The sequence below is a fragment of the Phaethon aethereus genome (assembly GCF_964289735.1).
Source record: "Phaethon aethereus genome assembly, chromosome: 8".
Lineage (NCBI taxonomy): Eukaryota > Metazoa > Chordata > Aves > Phaethontiformes > Phaethontidae > Phaethon > Phaethon aethereus.
The window spans coordinates 17,179,510-17,196,289 of NC_138584.1; the positions used below are offsets into that span (position 1 = coordinate 17,179,510).

General features: G+C 41.2%; 1 protein-coding gene across 1 annotated transcript in view; it reads left to right on the forward strand.

Moving 5' to 3' along the window:
- Positions 1 to 16,780, forward strand: part of TGFBR3 (transforming growth factor beta receptor 3) — a 104,735-nt gene that overhangs the window by 38,186 nt on the left and 49,769 nt on the right. The window lies entirely within an intron of this gene.

Genomic DNA, 16,780 nt, shown 5'->3' on the forward strand with positions numbered 1-16,780 from the left:
AATCTTTTTCAAGTATTTCTTAGAAATGTCTTTTATCACAATTCATATTGGCCACGCTTTATCATAGGAAATAGAATATGGGTGCATGTAATAGCCACAAGTGTTTATATTGAACTTGGCATGAAAAAGGCAAGCCTTTTTTGTTTATTTGATCAAATATTCCTGGGGAAGTGAGTGCATGTGTGCATTTCTGTACTGATTTGGGTCTCAGCTGAAAGCCAGGAACTACTGAACTCTTGCAGTAACTTTCTCTTTGGCTTTGGGTATTTTCACTGCTTCAGTTTCCCAGTTTTAAGAAAGGAGGTAGTTGCTTTCTCATGGAGCTGCTTGTTCTGTTACGAGAAAGTACTGCTGTTTGCAGAGACACTTGGAAACTCTAGAGATTTGCACCAGAAAAATGTGCACAGAAAAACATAAAAATTATTTTCAGATGAAAGTCACTCCTTAGGTAGGTATATTATGAAGTCCTAAATTAATGGAGGATTCTTTTGTTATACCTGTAAGTTGAGTTTGCCTGAGCTGCTTCAGGCACACAGCCACAATTGAAATAGCTAAAAGAGGAGCAGGGGAATATAAAATTAATCTCATGTGAATACTTAGGATTGAATACATATGAATGCATGGAGTCATAGTTCCTGGCAATGGATTCACTATTGTTTTTGTTGACATCCTCATCCTCAATAGCTTTAAGATGTTATGCCTGATACAGCTGTTTAACATGTGTTATGTGAAATGAAGGCAGGAAAATAAAGGACTCATCTTTATTTTTACAATTTTGAGTAACGCCACTTAGGCTGTAATAATTCGACAGACTTTTTCCCCACTGTTTAATCAGTGTTACTTGGCAACAATTTCTTAATTAAAACAATATTTTCTGTTGAGAGCAAACCTAATACTAAAATGCCTGTTAGTTCCTGTGGAGCAGGCTAATTATAATAGCCAGGTACTTAGTAGTGATGTATCTCAGGTTCCTGAGCCAACCCCCTTAAAAGTCATTAAAATGATGGGCAAAATTATCTCATTCCAATATTGAAGTACTTTCTGAAGAGATCCTCCAAGCTATAAAAATGGGACAGGAAAAGACTCTGAAACAGTCACCTGATAATGTATGTCTACATCCTGACCTTTGCAGTTCATCCTGAATTCAGGATAATTCTTCTGTGTCACAATGTTTCTGTGTTTTAGGACTGTGAAGATGTGGACAATGAGGGTGATGAAACCTCGTTCATTTTGCCTATTTTTATACACGTTGACTGTATTTCCCAGTGTGTTCATTTTAACTGTTTCAGAAGTTTAACACCACAACAGCGTTACCCAAGGCTATGTCAGGGAAAAATATTTTGTTTCATGCTCGGGCTTCCAGAGATCTGGGGATAGCCTTGAGATTTGGCTGTGATAAAGGGGCTGCTTTCTGGGCGTGGGTTAAACATGCTGACCTGCTGCACCAGAGCCATGGTCAGAGGGGGCCTGGAGGTCTTGTGCCGACAGCAGGCAGGAAGGGAATTCAAGGTTTGTTATTTGACGGCTGAAGTTAGTGAGGTTTTTGTTACCTAGTTGTGTGTTCAATTCCATTTTGTTTATTTCTTCCTCTGAAAGTGCATTTGTCAAAACAACTTTCCATTTAGTACCAACCAAATGTCCACTTAGGCTGTTTTCTGAAACTTCAGGATCTCACATGTAGTAAAAATAAGGTCAGCGTCTTTTTCTACTGTGGCTTTTTAGCACCGAGCATTTCACGTCAGCTTGACCAGCTGCTCTAAAACTGGCAAGACAGGCTAGTTTGATTTGAATTTTTGAAGTACCCTGCAGCTTGGGCTTAATAATCCAAATTAAAATAGTTACCAATTATCCTAATCAGTCCTAAACTCATACTAAAATAAGAGGCTGAAGAATAAAGAGTTCATTACTCCTGTGAGATTAAACTTGTGAGTAAGGCCACTGACTGTGCACTGCCAGATCACTTGGCTGTACAAATTTGATGTTTCTGGTGAGCTGACCAGAATATCTGGTGCAGAATTAGGCTGGGAAATAAAGGACACGTTGCTTGGTTTGCCAGGCTGCATTGCATCCGCTCTCTGCTCGTTTACTGCAGTATGGTGGGAAGCCCACACTGCTGCATGTGGGTATGTTTGGTACTTCTGGTTGGCAGAAGGCCTTTGTTTTGAAGAAAAGTAGTTGCTGCTTTAGAAGAAAGCACCGTGCCTGTGCCTCTGTCAAGGTATAGACCGCATCTGAACATTTCAAGGGTATCTTGCTGTTCTTACCTTTGCACTTTCTGACCACCTTTGCTTGGCAGCAATAATGGATATCTAACTACTGCAGCAGACTTACAAATGGCGGTGCAAGTATACGCAGGGTTTCTGAACCAGGAGTGGCATGAACGACCTATAGTGAGATGGCTTGAGAGAAGAGTGGTACAAGTAGCTATGTTGCTGCCCACTCTGGGGCTGAAGAAGAGGAGATGGAAGTAGTGGAGATGCTTAGGCTTTCTGGGGATGGAGGTGTCTGAGGTGAGACTTCATATGAGAGGACCAGTAACTTGTTGGTAAAGGATCTTGTTTCAAATATGAGAAGGTAACCCTAAAAAGAAGACTACAATGGGGGAGAGGTTTGGCGAAAGTCTGGGCTGATCTCATCCAGCTTCATGAGTCAACCAACAAGAGTGTGTCTTTCAGGAAAGATTGTCTTTGTCACTCAGAGTCGACACCCTAAGTCATGTAGCTAGCCAGTTCAGTGCTGGGAGTTGACAGACTCCAGAATAGTTTGGGAAGTGACTGTTGCCGTTGGGGAAGTTCTTGCCCCGTGCTTCCTGTGCTTTACTTCGCAATTTTGCTATGACATATATGCTATGCTTTACGCACACCGGCTTCCCCAGCTGTCAGGGATTCAGTGGGGCTGTAGATCTTTCCTGGTCTAATATTACCAAAAAGCGGTATTTACTTTTGTACTACATGTTTTTGTGGGCCGCTGTGGACATTTTAAGATACTGTCTCTGGGTAGAGTGAGTGATACTCAAATTTTCCACAACGCTTGGTTGGTTTCAACCTCATATGTGCAGGCCACTTCTCCCGTTATGCTGAGCCCATCAAGATCAACTTGATCACTTTTACCCTGGTACTGCTTGTTCTTTGATCTGTGGCTCACAAACTCATGCAGAGGCAATGTTGTCAGTCCAGCCAGGACCTGAAAAATTAGTTTGGCCACCTGGAAACCTCTCTGTCAAGCTTGAGGTTGACTGGCGCTTTTTATCACAATCTTCTTTCATGGTGTTTTGCATATCACTTGTAAGAGCGAGGGAAGGGGCCCCCATCAGACTGAGAACGAGAGCCCAGGTGAATTACTGCTTCCACCAGTGCTCCATACCAGTGAGGTCTCAGAGTCAAGATGGGCAGCGCTGTGGCAGACGTACTCCAGGAACACCCTGTATTTGTTGCTTGGAAAGCAGTAGTCCCTCATCACATGCATCTCTTGATCATGGGTGTTTTTCAAAGTTTACCCACAGCCTGTGGTAGCTCCACTGGCTCACCAGTGTGGTTTCAGAGGCTGCTGTTACTCCCTTTCCCCACAGCCTGGCTCAAGAGCCCTATCTGGGCCACTGGACTACTGGACTTCAGAAGTGAAGCAAACGGTAGACCTTGTAAAGCCTTGAAGATACTGGCAGCGTGCTCCACAGAAATTGTAGTCATTCGATGTCTTTCTCAGATGATGCCATGTCTACTGAAAGCCGCAAGTCCCATGCAGCTAATGCACTAAAACGACACTGTCTTAATTGCCTCAGTTGATAGACACTGCATTGCCATGTTTTTAAAAACCAACCAAACCAACAGCCACCCCAGCCTCCATTTATTAAAGAGCCCTCACAACCCCTTTCCCTCTCTTCTTTTCGTTAGCACTTTGAAGCATCTGTGCTTGCATAAAATCCAGCCTTTTTTAATGTGCCTTTTCATCTTGTTTGCTCTGGACTGCAGTCTTTGTGGGTTGTTTTTAGCCAGCTCAGGATTTGCTGGTCATTGGATTTGGCAGTTGTTTCAAGTTGTGCCCACTGTAAGTGCCAGAGGAAGTCATGTGTCAGCCAGAGCAGCCTGTTTGCGCAGAGCCTGCTGTCCTGCAGGAGCATGGCTTAATGCGTATCTGCCCTCAAGAGGCAGCAGTGACTTCTCGTGACTTGGAAATTGCTCTGCAAACCCTTGGTATTTTCTGTTTTTAGACATGGGACTGTTTGCTGTGTGCAGAAAGTGAGACCTGCTCTCAGTTTGAGAGCTGCGTGGAATGGTGTCTGAAACCATGCCAAGGCCACCACAGAAGGCTAAAAGGTTCAGAAGGAAAAATGTCAGAATGACTTTTCTGATTGCTCAAATTTTTCGGTTTTGCTGAGTGCAATTTAAAATGACGTCTTGGAAGCTGAAAATTGGACTCTCTTGTTTTCCTGTGTTGTGAGTGCCCACAGGTACTGGTGTGCTGGTGCAGGATCGTAGAAGAAAATGGGGCTGCTGCTGCTGTCTTTACTAGGTGGACTCTTCTTCCTCCCTCTCTGTTGCTCACGTGTGTGTAAGCACGCTGTGCACATGCACTCACACGTTCTTTCAGACAGATGCATGTGTTTTGATTTTTGATCATAAACTGTGATTCACATTCTTGATCTCCAGTTCCCTCCTCAAAGCTTCTATCTGACATGCCGTGGAGTATTTCTAAATTACTGCTTTGTCTCTAGGTACTTTCCCCAAGAAAAGATAATTAAGGAAGTGATGACATTTCCAGGAGCCCGTTTATATCCCAAACTCGATGGGCAGGTTCCAGTCCAGCTTTGGGCTCATATATATGTGTGTGTGTGTGAGAGATGTTGGAGCAACACTTGTCATGAGTGGTCGTGTTTATGTTGTTCTCTGGAGTGTCTGTTTGAACCAAAAGCTGGAATTAATGAAGTCGTTCTCCTCCAGCCTCCCAGCATCGGGGAAAGTTTCCAACATAAACTGTGTGGAGCTTTCTGTGCCTGACAGCCATGCTCCTGTGTCAGCTGAAAAAGTAAAACCTTGCAGTGGCAAGATGAGAATAACAACAACAAATGTTTTAATTGTTTTGGTTTTAATGTCGATCATGCTTTTGGTAACATTTATCATATACTTAAGTTTATGTTTCTCTAGAAGAGTCTCTTATTTTCCCTGTGAAACATAAACAGAGTACTTCTACAGTAGTAAAATTTGTTACTTAAAGGAGAAGATGCGAAAATAGCACCACCGTGAGGTACAAACATCTGAAACTTAAATTGCTTGAAAAAGTATGAAGAAATTGTAGGTAATTTATAGCTGATAGTGTCTTTTTAGCAATTGCCATGGCAATTTATAATACAGAAATATTCTTATTGTGGTTGGAGCTCATGCCATAGGTGATAGACATGATGGTGCTGGTAGCTGGTGTAATAGGAGGTAATATTTGGTGAAATCTCATTAGTGAGGGAAAAGCATCAAAATCTGTCACCTTTCCAGAGATAACCGGCATTCTCTAACCTTCAAGACTGGTTGAAGTCTGGCTCGCTCTTCTGTCATCACCCAAGGAAGCAGAGTCTTCATTTCTTCTGCACAGACATGACCTGCCAGTGCATGCAAATACATAAGTGAAGTTTTCAGGCCTTTCCCTTTCACACAGGTTAATGTGACTCTCTATGACATTAGTTTTGCAGAGATGCACAGTGGCACTTGCTTTGTAGATATCTTTTCAGAATAGACCTTTGGAACATGTCTTCTTTCATCCACTACTTGGGTTTTGAGTGGCGCTTGCAGTCAGGTAAATTGGACACTGAAAATGCACATGAAGCTGCATGGAAAAATAATGCACGTAAGGAGCAGCAGTCCATTTTTACACTGTTAGCTGGAAAGCAAGCCACTACTTTCTTCAGTAAATCTGTTTTCAAGCAAGAATCAACAAAACAGTGCAGATAAGAAGTGCATGGAATAGCATCATTGTGCAAGAAGGTACTTGCATGACAGTCTCAGTAATGTCTTCTGGAGGATTTTGTCTGTTGTCATGGCTTTGATTTTGCAAGTGTATACAGATGTGAGTAGTCTTACTTATATGAGTAGGCCTGATTAAATAGAAAATTTGGTTCCTTAGGCGTTTAGTGGGTTTTGTTTTTTTCCTTGTAGTCAGCATCACAAATTCATTCTTTGAAATATTAAAAAAAAAAAGTTTTGTTTGTACAGGGAATAAAAGTTCTGATTATTTTTTTGAAGTTTGAGAATAGAAAAAATTTGGGAAGAATAAAGACCTGCCCCAGGGGAGTAGAGAAACAATGCATTGGTTACAGTTACTCTTCATGTTCTGAAAGCAGTCTCCTTTGTACTTAATGTCTAATACTATTTGTGAGCGTATGTATTACCAACACACACTTGTACCAACTCTTACTCAGGCTGGTGGGTTACTGACAAAGTAAACAAAGCTGTTTCCTAAATCTGGTGCTGCTGCTTAGATTTTAATTTTTTTATGACTCATGCACACACGCCGTTCTTTACCCTGGCTTGGAAAGCAAGAATTTAGTTTTACATGTCCAATAAAAATGTGAACTCCACATTTTACACTTCCCTATGTGACTGTGCCTCTCCAAAAGACACCTGTAGTGTGTTTCTTTCTTCCACTCATCTGGATCTATGTGTGGTCTGGCTGCAAGACCTTTGAGGAGCAAATTGTTTTGTATGTGAGGGCTTTCAAATGGCATAGCCCTTTGTCCTGCAGTCTTTCCATCACCTGTTTCATGTTTGTTTGTAATCTTTTCTGGCTTTGTGAAGCCTCATTGTCTTGGCTGCTTCCCCTTCCCCACCTGCAGCTTTTGAAACAGTGGAAGTAGGGTGTTCATCTGCTCAGGATTTACCCTGAGACTTGGAAATTCTGTATTCAGACTCCAGTTTCGCCATGATGTTCTTATGACACTGTGTGCTATGTTACATCTGCGTGGTGTTTTGCAGTTGAGATGAACTTGTTCTGTCTCAACTCTATTCATCAGAGCCTGGCAGAGATGGGACAAACGCTGATCTCTCAACCCACCATTAGTATCATACTGAGCTATGACTGATGAGACCTGTTGAGAGGCAAGATCTATCTACACTGTAGTGATACATTAATGCAGCTATGTAATTTCTGGTTGGGTGGCTAGCACCTATGTAACTTGCTGAAAATACAGGCAGTGGAAACTGGTGTTTACCTGGAAAAGCCTGTGTAGAGTTGCTCAGAATGCCCCAAACACATTTAGGGAAAATGGTCCTGGCAGAAGTTTGTCATCTGTCTTTTATCTGTCAGCATTTTCTTTGGGACAGGAGTTGCTTTTTAGCAATACCCTCTAACATAGTAGTGATCCCACACCTTTGTTTTTTTCAGGGTATTGGGCACTATGTTACACAACTACCTGCCAATAGTATAGGGATGGGAGAAGGGATGAGGAGTATAAAATTAAACTTACTTTGCAGCCCAGCTAATTCACCAGAGAAAAGCTTAGATCTGCAATATATGTACAAGTAACTGCAGAATAGAATAGCATCTGGGAAAATGTTTCCTTTTTATATGAGTCTTCTACCTTAATTGTTAAAGTAAAATGTAGTCTAATGTGATACCATTTTGGGAACAGGCCACTTAACAACAGCCGGGGAGATGCTGTACTTGTGACTTACAGGAATGGATCCTGTGCCCTTAAACAGATCTAAAGCCAGCAAGAAATTTTCCCACAAAATGTATAAAAAGAAGACTTTCCCCTTAGGATTCATTATACAGCATGTGAACAGTATTGACATCTACTTATTTATGCAAAGCTGAGCGAAACATCGTGTTTTTAGGTCTCAAGTGCTGGGAAGCTTGGCTGCTTTGTGGAAGGGCAGATGGCACAAATGGTTTCACTTAATCTTTGGGAGCCTGAGCGCCTAGTTCAGGTCACAGGAGGAATGGGCAAAGTGGTCCCAGTCTTGCACTGGTGGGCACGGGCTTTCCACTGAACGAATCGTGGGGCTGGTTGCTGTGGGCAGCCCTTGCTCTGTAGATGCCCAAAGCAGGGATAAGTATGCGAAGATCAGATTTGGTTGGCAGAGCTGAGCAGAGGTGCCTGTGCAGAGACTGTCGGCTTGCTTTGCTGCAGCCAGAAGTTTTTGAAAGATCTTATTTTTCAGGAGAACTTTGGTTCTCCAAACTATATAATGCAGGAGATAACACTGAGGACATAAAAATGGATTGAAATATATATGCACAGGGAAAGGTGGATCTTAAATTTTTCAGGTAAATGAAGCTAAAGTAGGCAGTTTACACGTGTGTATGATCTCTACATAAAATTTATCACTACACTCTTGGGGTTATGCTTTTAAGATCGTTGTCAGAGAATTAACTCTATCAGTGTAAGTATGACTTAGGTTAATACAGTTATTACCCCTCTCCTTATATAAAGCCTCAAGATTTTTCACTTTTTTTGTCCTTGCACTGTCAAAGCAATACCACTTTCTAGTGCAAATAGGACTTCCATAGCTGTCCTGCCTATTTGCCAACTTATTTGTGTCAGGAATAGCTTTGGTCCTAATTTTTTGGTTAATTTATGCAATACTCGGTATTTGCATAAATGACTAGCATCTAACATAACGTGATCACATTTGGCAGCTCCAGCTTAAAATAGCAACTTTGGAACACTAGAAATTAACTGACTACATTTTTGTCTGAAGATAAATTATGTGACTGAGCTGTGGGCAGAAACTGTCCAATATTTTAATGAAGTTAGAAGGACTGTTTTGTAACGTCTCCTTGTGTCAGAACTTTCTGATGCTATGCGAGCTGTGGTGCTTTCTGAGTGGGCACTTCAAGTCACTGCATTTCCAGTAAAAACTTACCAGCATGGTTGCCTACTCTTACACTTTTGAGGAGAAAGTATCACGGGTGCAGTAAAACATCAGTTATGAACCAGATACAAACAACAGTGCTGCCAGATACTGTGCAGTATGATCGTAGCTGGGTAGTCCTTATCAACCTTTCTGTTCTCTTGCCTTCTTTTCAATGGAGCCCAGTTTTCCAGTCTGGGTGGTAGATCATAAGGGTCAGCAGATTGTGCACGAGTATTCTTTTTTAATAAGGTAACATATGGGACCACATCAGTCTCTTATGTGCCAGCAGCTTCAGTGGAATTATACCGGGGTGAATCTTTCCCATGATTTTCCACAGTTGGCCTATAACTGCTGTTTAGTCAATCTGAATCTCTCTGTAGAGTGTGGGTGAGAAGGTCCAGGCAATGCCAATCCATTTGCAACCATGTATTTAGGATAAAATAAGCAGAAGGTTGATTTTTAGAGTGTTACCTGAGGCTTGGAAATAAACTTCAGTCCTCCACACACCTGGTAAGTGCTGCCACAGCTACCAGGCACTCAGACCTGTTCCCCAAGGACTGACTGAAATAAAGAAGAGGGCTTTCCATCCCCACGTGTGCCTCATGGATCGCAGTCCCCCGGCTCTCTCCCGCAAGGGCAGGGCCCTGCCCCCAGCAACATCCTTTAGCGCTGGCCTGGCAGAGAGAAGGTGTGGTGCGTCTTTGGCAAGGGCTGTGAGGATGGCATGGCTTTCAGTTCTGCAGTAGAAAAAGTAACAGTGTGTGGGTATGAGTGCTTGTTTTTAATGGCATTTCAATTTTCCTGGAGACATTTATTTTCTGTTGCTGTTCTGAAGATCTTCTGTCTCATTGCTGGGGTGAGTTTTCAAAAAATAGGTGCTTGCCCTGTACGAATAAAAGAGTCGGCATTGGAGAACCTTCCCAGAAAGGAACCGGTGGTGTCTCACATGCTTATAGGAACTTGCTTTTACAGTTGTTTGACTTGAGTGCAAATATGTAACCCTTTGAGCAAAATTACCTATAAGCAGTAACACCATGTGAACATATTTTGCGTTTCTTGGAAAAATCGGCGAACACTCTCTCCTGGAAACCATTGGCTCCTGAAAGCTGGACACTGCAATCTACTATGGCTGGCTTGGTATCAAATCTGTAACACGATATTCAAAGAGCATAGCAAAAATATGAAGGGGGGGGGAGGGGAGAAGTGTTCCATTTTGAATTCAGTGTCCCTGCCTAAAGAATACACCTTTACTTTCATCTGAAAAAGGAAAAAAATGGCCTGGAGAACCTTCCCAAAGCAATTGATAAACTTTTAGAAAGTGGTGCAGTACTAGATCCTACCACTTGAGGTGGATTCATGATTAATCCTTGACTGAATTCTTTTACAGCCAATGTATTGGCATTGTATTTTTCAAGTGATTTCAGCAGGAATCCTAAACCTCTTATATTGGGTCATGTACACTCATGAACTGTAAAGATAAGTTTCTTCATATTAGTTTCTTTGACTGTTGCAATACCAGAATAATGTATGTCCTATAAATATATAGTAACGAAAAGAGTGAAAACAGTTAGAGGGCAGTGATAAGTATAGAATTTCAAATTTCTATTCTAAATTTTGCCTGCTTTGTACTAATTAACTTAAATTTTGCAGCTGAGGAATGAGTTAAGATGTCATAAATTCATCTTTATTGCATCATTTGTAAGCCAGAAAATGTGTTTATATGATCCGAGAGCTAATTAATTTCTCTTCTTCTCTTTTAGAGAACAGCTGTAATTGTAGTCTGGGCACTGTAATTCAATACAATACAGCATATTTTGTCCTGGTTTATTAGCACAAATTCATAATGGCTGTTTTGGAAAATGTGCTATGAATTTATCTCAAGGCCTTCACACTGGAATAGTTAATTCAACCTTACAAATCCTTGGCACTTGACTTTCATCTTTTTAGAACAAAACACAGAGTCTGCGATTTGATGCAAAACAAAATGGTACTTTAACAGCAGTGTTTACTTTGATCAGTTTTCGGCATTTGTGCCCTTGCCTTTCACGTAGTACAAATTGCTTTACCAGAGCAATGGGGCAGGAGCCCGTAGACTGTTTTTGTAGTTGGTTTCTGTGGTGATACTCAGCCTTCCATGTAACTGTGATCTCTGGGGACAGAGGAGCCTCTGCAGCTGCCGCAACCTTCCTGCTGCTAGAGACCTTAAAGGAACTTTTTGCAGACTGTGCAGCCAGTAGTGATGAGCACAAGTACCTGCAAATACAGCTGGCGAAGTGATGCCAGCGTAAGTTTGGTAGACATGGCACCTATGAAACATGGTATCTTTTAAAAGATGTCTTCAATTTTTTACAGTTTTTATAACATACATAGAAAGATTCATTCTGGCAAAAATGACAGAACTTCTCTGTGGTTCATGTCCTAGTCCCAGTTGTATGCTTTGTTGTTGGTATGCTTTTTAAAAATTAATTTCTAGGTTTTGTTGTAAGTTTTTTAGAATAGCCTTAATCTTTAATTTTCACCTATGACCAAGTTGTTGTATTCCTCACAAGTTAGTCATGTATTATTTGGAGGAGTGTGTGCCAAAGAAGGTCATGAAGGGCAGATGTGAGTCCGGAAGAGCAGCTTGCTCTGATAAACAGCTGCTGAAGCTGAGCCTTACTGAGAGGACCATTGCTGACACATGTCCAGAAGGTCTGGCCTAGCTATTGATTGCACAATGAACATGCTGGCTATGCAACAGCTCAGTGATCAAATGAGCCCTTCACTGGGAGCGAGGGATGTGTTGGACCGCATTGACTTATTTTCCTGTACTGTTGTTATGCTGCTGACTGCTTGGTTAACGTGATGTCTCTTAACATGTTTTAAAAATAACATGGGCAGAGCAATAACAGCTGCTTGTTAAATGGACTAGGTGACCTAAAAGTGCTTCAGTCCATTTAATGATTCTGGTTTAATTTTCTTTTGGTATTGTTTGACCAAACTGCTCAGAGAGCCGGGCGAGATGCAGAAGACTTTGACTGAGGTAGTATGTTGCTGACAAGTACAAAATGTGTGTATTTTATAAGCTTGTTTGAACCAGTAAGACCAGATGGAGAGTATCTCTTTTTAGATACCGCATTTAAAAACAAAACAGAACAAAACCCCTTATATGGCAGTTCCAGAAAAACAATGACTTTTACCACAGAGTTCAATTAATTCAGAATTTCACACCATGTCTTCGTATGTAGCTGTACAGTGCTGAACATGTGTAGGACTGGTTTCTGATGGGGTTTCTGGGCAATGCTTCACATAAATATTTAAGATATATGGATTCTGTCAGTGAAAATATAAAAAGAAAGGGAAATTTTCTAGTTAGCTCTTCTGCTATTAATTAGAAACATTCCGTTTGGTGGTACTGATCCAGTACCTTTCTATTAATCTGTGAAGCGTTTAGAAGGTGCTGTGAATTGTCTAGACATTTGAGAAAGGATGTGCCTTGAAAAGCTCACGAGCTGAGATGGCAGAGAAGGGTGGCTGGGGAAGGGGAGCACCACTTAGGATTCGGCCAATATACAGTTTAACTAGAGCCACAGAGGAGGCAGTCTAGCTGAAGGTACTTTTTGGTGAGAGATACTGCTGTAGACAGTAGGGATGAGGGTCTTCCACTGCTGTGGTTGGAGGCAGCCATGGCAGAAGTTAGCAGAGGGGCAAGAAGGTGGGAGCACTGCTGTGACAGCAGAAAGCTTAACAAGGCTGAGCTAGAGAGAGGGACAGCGTCACACTGGAGGTGCTGGTACAGCTGAAGCTTGGAATTTGTCTTGTCTTAATGTCATAAGCTCATAACATCTTAAAGTCCCATTAAGCCTTTCACTCTCTAAAGCAGGAGTGGAAGAGGTCTTTGGGTACCTCTGTTGCATAGTTGAGTCTAGGCTCTTACCTGGACACCACAGTTCAAACCACTGTCTTCCACACAGAAACACCTCTAACCTCACTGGTGAGGTGTTTTGTCTATGCCTACCTTACTTGGGCTGAAATTACTGTGTGATAGCCCACTGACTGCTGTTATGCAAGGTAAAACCCATATGCTTGGCAGCTAGGTTGTTGGCAAAAAGCTCTCGAATGCTGGTAACTCCCCAGCAGTTTGCTTGAAAATCTTTCCAAGGACGAGCAAAAAGTCTCCCGTAATAGATACCACTGTTGTGTATCATCAAGCACAGACGATGATGGGAGCAATTACAAATATTAGGGGGGATGTAGTTACGCTATGAGGACACTGTTAGTTTTGTACGACTTCTCAGTGGGAGTGGTCACATTCAGGCTAGGCTACCCAGCTGCCCCTCAGCAGAGCTAGCTCTGAAGCAAAAATGAATTATGAAAAATACGATGACCAAGATGGTCCTGAACAGTTGTTGAGCAGCTTTGTGGGGGTTTTTTGTTATTCTGGAAAACCAAGCTGGTGCTGAGGACTCCATGCCAAGAAGTATAGTGACAGGGAATATATATGCCAAGGAATGTAGTGACAGAGGCTGCTGCAGAAGCATGCTCACGTTAACTCCATTCTTTCTCAAGTTTAGGACTAGGAATATGAATTCCACATTATGTGTTTTGTTGTTCTCTTACTCATGAGCAAACTGAGGAGTGCAGTAATGCAAAACTACATGTATTCTGAAAACGTTCACAGGAACACTTAATTTACTTATGAAAAATAATTGGTTTTATGTTAAAGTCCTGTAGCTTTTCTTAAGGATCAGTCTGCGCTTTTCAGGCAGAAATGTAGGAAAATTCCAGTATGTGATATAACTTATCCTACAGTTCCAGCCAAAGGCACGGATAGATACATCGCCACTTCTGAATAGAGCTCAAACTTTGTTGATTATTTCCATACATATATGGAAATAATCATATATGTGATATTTAATTTCTAAAGCCTAAAGAAATAACTACGAAACCTGATAGTAGATCCAGTTGCAGAGAGTCTCTGATTTTCTCACTAAGGTAGTGGATTGTTCTGTATGCTCTCTCATATGACCAAACCAACGGGCAGAAATCTTCATGAGTCTAAAACATCTGTCTTGTCTGATAGATGTTGGCTTTAAATAAACTTGCCTGAGATCAGTTGAAACAGAGATGATTCTCCATTTCCTTATTACCCAAAGGACTTGGCCTAGCTATTTCTGAGGTGAAGTTTTCAGAGTGTGTTATATTTCTTGTATCATTTCTGGTTTTAATAAACACCAGAGGTTTTAAACTACAAAAAATTTTAAAATTTCTAATAGGAGCCACCTCTCTGCATTGGTGTGACATTCTGATAAAGACACAACCAGGGTGCAAACCCAAACTGAGTGCCCCTGTTAGCCAGTGTGAGAGGATTGTTACTGTTTTTCTATTCTTGGTTATTTAAGTACATAAACCTATTCTGTAGCTCATTTCATCAATATTTACATTAGTCTTTACTTCCCTTGGGATCAGAAGAAACCAGTTACGACTGGGTGTGAAAATGTGGCTATGGAGGCATATGATAAGAGTGGACGCGTTTAATATTTACTCCATTTAATGCAGTAGATTTTTCACTTTGACACTTTGAATTTGAGAGAGTTTAAAATTGAATGTGCTTTATGCCATTTGGAGAAGAAGAAAAATCGGCGTAAAATTTGAAGTCATGCTTGCCAGATCAGGACTGCAAAAGGTACGACTGGGCTACGTTGGTAAACTTAGATTACAGTATTTTTATTGCTTTGTAAGAAAACGTAACCCCAGAATAAGGTAATTATATTTAATAGTTTAAACATCTTATTACTAATTAGCTGTGATTACAGCTGAAAAACCACAAGAATTAATGAAAGCTTTTTGGTAGCAGTGAACTTAATAGAAGTTCCAAACACCTTTTTCTTTCCACTCTCACCTTTCCATTTCTAGACAGAACGACAAAGTGAGAGCCTTGTAAAACAAATAAATTTATCTTCTCTCTTATTTTCAGCTAACAGAATTATTTTGGCTCTATAGCCTGATGCTGTAAAGCAGTTTTTATAGCTAAGATCATGACTGCTTGGCATTTGAAGTCTCTGTCATCCTGTTAGCATTGAGCGCTAACACACTTCAGTTTCCTAAAAGGAGGTATTTTATTCTTTTGAGGCAGAAAATGGAGAGAAATGCAGTCCCTGGGAGACGTGGTAATCTGTGGTACTCAATGTTTTCTTTTGGAAATGCATAAATGCAACTCGGCCTCCTGCCAGGAGAGGCCAAGCAGCGAGAAAGGTGGCTGCCTTTGGGTGGAAGGTGGTGATGCCCAGCCTTCCCGCAGATAGAGCGAGCACTGCCCCGGCTGCTGGAGAGAGGAGGTGCTCCTTCTCCAGCAGTTTGGTTTTCATACAAATACGGACGTATTCTTTTAATATCAGTTTTCCAACAAGTTTTAATCAAGCATAACCGCGATGAAGATACAGCTGTCCTCAGTGCCCCCAGAGGTGTGCTTTTCACTGCAGGGACATGAAACACATTCATTCAGCAGGGTTTAAGAGTCTAGTGAATTCTGCATGTAAGCGTCTGCTTACCGATTGGCATGGTAAGTAACACAGACAGTAGTTTGCTAGCTTTTTTGCAAGTTCTTAAGGAGCAGAAAAAGATCTTTCTGCTGTCCTCCGGGTGTCTGTCAGACCTGAGACCTAGGTTTGTCTTTCACTTTGCAGTGATGATGAACTTCTCACTTTGGGGGAGGGATTACAAATAAAAGAATTCTAACTTTTTCTTTTGGAAAGATTTTTGACAGCAACAACTAATACTCAGTTTGGTCTCTAGCTTTCATCTAGTTAGTTTGCCAGATGAATCTACGTTTACTTTAATGGTAAGCTAACTGATGCTTACCACTGTATAAGAATAATGCAATAAACTATACGTAGAGGCTTCTGTGTCTCAGATTTCCTTTCAAATTCTTTAGCAGGAGACAAAATTCATTCTGAATTACCTGTATGCTCATGTCTAAGCCACCACTCAAATTGGTTGTTGTATTCATGTTTGCTCCCTCTATACCTTTTCTAGAAAGAGTTGTGATTCTCTGTCAGGGAACCCACCTGCCACCTGCTGTTGTGAGACATCAGCTTGCCTGCTTAGTCTGTGTGATGTGTCATGTCTCAATTGTGCACTAAAGCTTTTTTCCTACAAAGCAGGATGAACTTTCAAACCTAAGCTAAAAACCGACGGGCTGTTCTCTGTCATGCGTTTGGGCAGAGTTTTGCCCTGCATCAGCCCCTTTCTAGAAGGGCAACACTGGGATATGAGTTGCTGGGCAGGAGGGGCTTCCAGCAACCACAATCTGGTGCTTAAAAATCACCTCTAACAGGGTGCCTCACTTCTGTGATGCCCACTTTCCTGGGATCGTTTTCCCCATGTATCCCTTTAGTCCCTGAAGACAGGCATTTTCTTTTGCTAGTGTATGTTAAAATTTCTGTTGGAATTCCTTCCATAAACTAGTGTAGAGCTCGCTTGTGTTTCTGGATTTGTTCCTCCTGTTTTTTGTTTATTTAGTTTTATTTGTTTTGCAGGTTAGATTTATGCCCTGATAGCATCAGCAGATGAGGTTTGTACTCTAAGCCAGCTTTGTAGGTTACCATCTCGAAACCAGAAATCAGAGTTTGCTTTGCAATTCTTTTTATCTCCTTGTTCTCCAACTCTCAGCTTAGTGGTTTGACCTTTTGCATAAGCTATTTTTCATCAGCATTTGCCAAGGTTTTCTTAAACACTTTAGCAGTGCCTTTCAAGCATAGAGCTCAAATGTTAACTATTCCATTCTTTATATTATCTGTGCTCTGTTGACTGATTTTTTTTTTTTTTTTTGGAAGTAGATTAGTCTATGATCTTGGGTCAAGAGGTCTGAAAGCTGGAAGCCATGTATATATACACATATATATATATGACCTTTGATTAATTGTTTCAAATTCCACTTTTGTTTTGAAACTTATAAGGGA